Raw genomic sequence first — 6,701 nt, 5'->3', positions numbered from 1 at the left:
AGCTGCCTGCCAGCTCCCCTCCCTTTCAGCAGCATCTTTCTCATGCTTCACCAAAGTCTTTGATGAGTGCGTTGTGTATTTCTTAAATCCAGGCAGCGTTTTTCTGTTTCCAGCAGGATTTTGCTGATCTTTTGATGCAACATGAAACGATGAGGATGATTTGGGGGCCTTCTCTATATTAGACAAACTGGTCTTTTTTGGGACAGTACTGCTTTTACAATTTATGCCATTGCTTGGCAATGGAGCTTGATAATTCGTGAAATAACCTACAGGGCCCACCTCTCCTGAGCCATCAGCGCTGCGCTTCTCTGACTGAGCTGAAGAGCCTAGCTGGTATTTCTCTTTTCTCTTAGGTTCACTCTTCTTTTCTGGACCACCAGTTTTATACAGTGGTTTTTCATCATGCAGTGGTGGCAGTTGCTCCTTTTTGGCTGTGGCATTATTTTCTTCAGGCTTCACCAGCAAATTTGAGTATGGGGACTGGCACATCCTAGAACTTGGATCTTTGCTTTTATCTTTTACAGCATTTGCATCAGGTTTTGTAAAACTTTTGGATACAGTTTTTGGGTTTTCTCCTCCTTGAATATTTTTCTCAGGCTTTGATAATTTACTTGAAGGAGGTAACTGATGGTTCCCAGAACACTGATATTTACCATCCTCTTTTACAGTCTGTTCTTCATGTGACCTGGTAACCTCTGCTGGTGATGTTTTTTGCTTCCTCTGTCCTAAAGAACTTTTTTCTTGAGGCTTCAGCACTTCATTTGAAGTAGATGGCTTCTCAGAATTTGGTTCTCCATGTTTTTCTTTCACAGCACTAGTACCAGGCTTGTTGAAACCTGAAGAAGCTGATGTTAGTTGCTCTCGTTCTGGAGCATTATTTTCTTGAGGCTTAACCAGTGTTTCTGATGATATAGATGGATATTTCCTGGAACTTGGAAATTTGTCCTTCTCTTTTGCAGTATTTGTATCAAGTATCGGAAAATCTTCAAATCTCATTTGCTGTTTACCTCCTCCTGGAATATTTTCCTCATGCATTTCTGATTTTCTTGATGGAGGCAGATGGTGCTTCCCATAAAGCTGGTGCTTGTTATCCTCTTTTACTGTCTTTGTTTCAGGTGATCCAGTGTCTTCTGCTGTTGGTGTCTTTTGCTTCCTCTCCCCTGAAGAGCTTCTGTCTTGACCATTTGTCACTTTATATGACAAAGGGGACTGGAGCTTCTCAGAGGTACGTTTAGTCTCTTTTTTGTCCAATTTAGTTTCAGGCTTTACAAAGTCAGCTGGTGACATCTCTTTCTCTGTCTCTAGGGAGGTATTGTCCTCATCAGTAGTCTTACTGTCGTTCTTTGATGTATTTTTTGGTGGCATTGAGTAACTGTTGAAGTTTGACTTGATGTTTTTTAGCCCTGCACTATCATTTGCATGTTTCATTGGTTCATCTGATGAAGTCAGGCGGCTTTTCCCATTACTGCCACAAATGTTTTCATCTCCTGTCATATCATGTTCGTGTTTTACAAAATCTCTTGAAGGTGCTAGATGCTCCAAACTCTGTCCAGTATTTTTCACTCCTTGAATGTTGGTATCATGTTCTGGTGAAGGTAACTGGGATGTTTGAGGTCTGTGAGCATTATTCTCCTTTGAGGAATAATTATCATGATCTACAGTATCATTTAGTGTGAATACTTGTTCCTGCTCAAATTTATGCAAGATATGTCTCTCTTCTTTCTCCTCTGTCTCCATCCTATCACTCTCATACTTCATGTCATCATCTGATGAGAAGAGCTTATCTCCTATATGTTCAGATATCTTGTTTCTACTTCTTGTATGCTTCTTTTGGTCTGAGACCAATTCAGCTGATGAAGAAATTGGGCTCTCTTCCAGTATATCACATTCTTGCTTTTGGGTATCATCTGAAGTTGGTGTTTGGTTCATCTCCAAGGGTAATAGGGGCTTTCTTGCTAGTGTGGTTTTATTTTCATATTTTCCTGGCTTCTTGGTTGAAAGTGACAGACAGTTCTCAAATGTTTGACATGTATTTGCATCTTTTTCTGTAGAGTTTTCATTTTCTGTTGCATGATTTGGGTCCAGTGCTTGGTTCTTAGAATCACAGGTAGTTTTCTTCTCCACTGTTGTGTCATTTCCATGGTTTGTCAGCTCGTCTGAAGGGGGTGGTGAATGCTTCTCACAGCCATGGCTGGCATGCTCATGTCCCACACCACAAGCTCCCTGTCTTACCAGATCAGTAGGTGGAAGTACTGGAGGATTTTGAAGACTGTGATGGATACTTTGTCCTGCAATCCCACTCATTGATATTGGTAAAGGGGTTGACGAGGGTGACTGCCATGCCTCAGAGTCAGGCCAGGGCATCTCATCTGCAGTGGCCTCTTCACGCTCAATGAAAGATTCAGATGGTTTGTGATGGGTCTCCAGGTCAGTCAAGGTACTCCTGTGCAGGGCTTGATTGTTTGCATGATTCATCATTTCATTTCTTGAAGATAATTTGTCCTTCCCAAAATCTTCTTCTGCAGTATAGAAACTGTGCTTCACAAGGTCAGCTGGCAAAGGGCTTTGTGTCTTCTCCAAAGGAGGAGAGATGTACTCTTCTTCTCCAGTACCAGGCTTCAGAACCTGGTTCTCATTTGGGGAGAGTATGGGTCTGTTCTGATTTGCATCTGGATTTGATACATCCACATTGGAACTATCTAAGTTATTTTGTGGGCTAAAAGTTATTTGAGGAGGCCGTGGCTGCACAGCTTTGGATTCATTTTGCATTTGGCTGTTGGGTGTTTTATTCTCCTCCTCCTCTGTATTTGGGACATTGCTGTTATTTTTGCTAGAAGTAGAGGACATTTTGTCTTCACTGTGAAATTTTGCTCCTTCTTTGGCTTCCTCAGAACATTTACCTCTTAAATCTAGTGCTTCTTTTTGGACTATTGGTGGCTTTTTGCCAGAAGCTGGTATAAGGACAGTTAGATGTCCATTGTCCATTGGAGGCTCCACTTCACAAGATGCTTGAACTCCTGGAGAGTGAAGTGGTGAGATGCTTTCCAGTGTTTTCTGCTCTGGAAAACATTTTGGGCCTGTGAAGAAAGAATCTTTTTCTGGCTCCTTTTCTGGCTCTTTGAGCTCCATGTCATCTTCCTCTGAACTGTAGACATACATAGTTATTTCAGGAATCTCTCCTGGTTTAATATTCTGAGGACTTTGTTCATGGGATCCCTCAGCTGTGCTGGAGTAAGGCGAGTCAGGAGGTGAACTGTCTTCCTGAACATGTTGCAGAGCATTGGTAATCCCTGATAGTGAAGATGTGCCAGGAGCAGCTAGGGTGTTATTCCTGTCACAGTCTAGGCTACGCTCAGATAAGGGAGGAATGCAGTCTGCAAGAGGTTTGTTTTTATGGGTAGTAGAAGAGTTATCCAGAACAGGATGGAAGTTGGATCCTTGTTTTGAGGAATCTATTTTAGTCTCAGCATAGTCCTTTGCATCTGACACGGCCTCCAGTGCCACTGGTAACTCTTCTTCATCCTGTCTGTCCTGTGCTGTATTTGCCAGTGTTTTGTTCTCATCATGGTCTCTGCTAGACCCCTCCTTTTCCTTCAGCAGTGTGTCGTGGCCAAAAGGCTGCTTTGTGGCATTATTTTTTGACCAGCTCCAAGGACGGTTAATTTTGGTAGCCATGCTGAGTCTGGGCACTGGGACCATGGAGCACACCAAATTTTGGGACTCTGGACTTTTTATACCTGTGGCTGTCATTGCTGCCATGCGCAGCACTCTGACCTCAGGCTTATGAATAGCTTTTCTGCTTGGAAAGTTTTTTGGCTTTTTCTCGCCCTTGCGCAAGAGTGATGCTTTCACCTCTGCAGCCGAGCAGAGAGCGCTTTGTTCAAACTGCTCCTTCAGTTTGGACAGGACTGAACTCCTGTTGACTATTTTTGGCAAACCGGTGTTTGCCCCCTTCTTTTTCCAGCTGGGAGACTTCTCCTTGTCTTCTTTTTCTTCAGCGGCTAAAAATTTCTTCAGAATGTTCTTCACTGTGTTTTTTCCAGTCGTGCTGCTCCACCTGGCCCTCTCGCTGGGTGCTGTGTCTGCATCCTCCCCCACTGCTTTTCCATCTCCCTTCCTGTCTCTGTTTCTGTCCAGCTTGTTACCAGCCCTGCTCACCCACAGCTTTTCTTTAATGACCAGTTTGCCAACTTCTCTTCTCTTCTTGGTGTATGGCTCGCGATTGTTGTTCAGAAACCTGGACCGCAAGAGCTGAAATCTGGTTGGATGCTGAGCCCTGACTGGACCTGGGCATGGCTGGTTACAACTCACCTTGTTTTCTTTACCTTCTGCCCATTTTGTCCTCTTGTTGCTGATTTGCAGATCGCCGGCTGCGAGCTCGGTGATGTACAGCAGCAGGCTGCTGAGAACAGCAAAGGCCCCTTGCTCTGTTGCCATCCTATTGAGCTTCTTCTTCAGCACCAAAGGGTCTATGGGCATCTTATCATCTCCGCAGAAGGGTGTGCTGTTGGTGCTGTGCAAAAGAAAACATGGATGTCTTTTCAAGTCATCAACATTGTCATTACCTTCTTATTTTGCTTTTATGGCATGCTGCCACGCATGAAATGGAAAAGAAAACGCTTTCATTTAGAACTTCTCAAGAGAGTTGATGTTAGTGGCCTGTTAAAAAGCATGCAAAGTGTTCGACAAGCTTCATGAGGCATGATGTAGCAGGAGTGTCAGGGCTTCACACATCCGACACAGCACTCTCAGCTCTTTCTTCTGTATTTTGTGGGCAGCAGAAGCACTTAGGGAAGCAAGCAATGCTAGTCAGGGTCACTGCATCTCTTCTGTGCCACTCCTCACTCATTTAGTATTACCATGTCCTAAAATGAGGGCAACATCGAAGGTGTTTTTCTATCCTGCTAGGGAAAGTGTAGGCAAAGATAAACATGATGAGAATGCAGTTAGCAGGAAACCATGGTTCTGTCTCTGGTTTATAAAAATAAACTCCAACCATTAAAACAAAATATCAAGGCAGAGAGGCACAAATGGGCCACTGATGGTTTTTGCTACTGGTACAGGTTAGAAGTCAGTAGGTACCTCTCCTGAATTAAAAAAAAACTGCCACAGGGTTTAGTGTAATTTGCTTTTTGGTAGCACTCAAATCCCACATCCGGACTATGCTCTTGTATCTGGTTTGTGAAGGGTATCAGCACAACAACAACCCTGGCAAGGTCCCTTGACTACAACTCCCTTTAATCTGGTGGAAGAAGGATGGTATGTTGGACCTTTGCTTGAGTTTGAAGAATCAGGCCCTTGGACAGCTGGGGATTTAGGCAATGCTTTAATTGGTGTGGATCAGTTACTAAATAAAATACTGAACTCAGCACAAAAGCAGGAGCTTGAAGTCAATAACAATAGATGGGTCTAGGAGGGGAAAATCAAGAGGTGTCAGCTTTCTGACACCACGGAAAGCTGGAAGGTTACTTCACCATGCAGTGAAATAGCTTCATGCACAGAATGCAGCCTGCATACCAGGAGGGGATTAATTTTTATGAGCAGAAGTGGAATAAAAAAATTGTTTAAATTAAGCCCACATGTAAAAAATGAAGAAAGGCTGCAAAGAGGCTCATGCTTTAGGGAGTGTCAGCCTCAGAAGTCTGGGGAAGGCCCAGCTGCGCCCCAGCAGCTGGTACCTCATGGGCTCTGAAAGAAATTGGACCCGGCTCCCCACTGCAATATTATGGAGGCTTTTTGCAAAGTGTGGGGCTGGTCCTTGTCCAGTTGGGTTGTGACATTTGGATTCCACTTGGCTGCATTTCAAGTGCACATATTGAAAATTACATCCCTCAGCAAAGGGATGAAGTTGCCATCTTGAATGGAAGAAGGTCTATTTATAATGACTTTGTAGGTATTTTTAAAGGCCAGTAAAAGAAAAAAGTGTGACAACTGGTCCATGTCTAATATGACAAACAATACCTCGTAGGTTTTGATTGGGAATAACCACATTTCTGCATAGCACAGGCAGTATCATCCACCCTTTCCCTTACCGAATTGACCTTAGTCAAGGAGGCAAGGCTTCTGTGTTACACCAAGATTCCCATTTGTAACAGTCATGGGAATTTTCAGAATAAACACGGAACCAGAATTCAGAGTATAATTGGCTAAGAATATCCTGGTTCATTCTCTCTCATATAGCCAGTCTGCTGATATTTTAACTGGAAACTTGCCATGGCAGAAGACCACCCCTCTCCTCCCTAACTAGTGTCTGATGTATTCAGAAAAACATGTGGGGCCATCAACCAGTGTGCTTCAGGGTCATCTCTGATCTCTCAGAACAGCAATGGAACCAGATGCCCTGCATCCTCTCCCTTCTGGACTACTTTGGATACTATAAATGGCCACAGTAAAATACAGACTGGTCCTGCTTTCAGTGAGGTCAGCATAGACAAACTACTATTGATTGTGAAGGGAAGAAGATCAGACCTTCTCTGCTAGGAATATTCACAGCAATTAATCATGTATGAGCTATAAAATTCAAACGGCTTCATTAAACAGTACTACTAAGTGAGCTCTCTTCCACGTTAGAGTGTTATTATAGGATGCCATCTGAAATGTAGCATTTGTGGGAATATTGCATTGCCTTAAGTACCAGCACATGTTGCATGGGTTGAGTGTTTGATCCATATTCACCAGCCAGCAGCAGAAAATGAACAAAC

The sequence above is a fragment of the Myiozetetes cayanensis genome, unplaced genomic scaffold, assembly GCF_022539395.1.
Source record: "Myiozetetes cayanensis isolate MyiCay16 unplaced genomic scaffold, myiCay2020 scf5-8, whole genome shotgun sequence".
Lineage (NCBI taxonomy): Eukaryota > Metazoa > Chordata > Aves > Passeriformes > Tyrannidae > Myiozetetes > Myiozetetes cayanensis.
Note: the sequence above shows the minus strand (reverse complement) of the source record.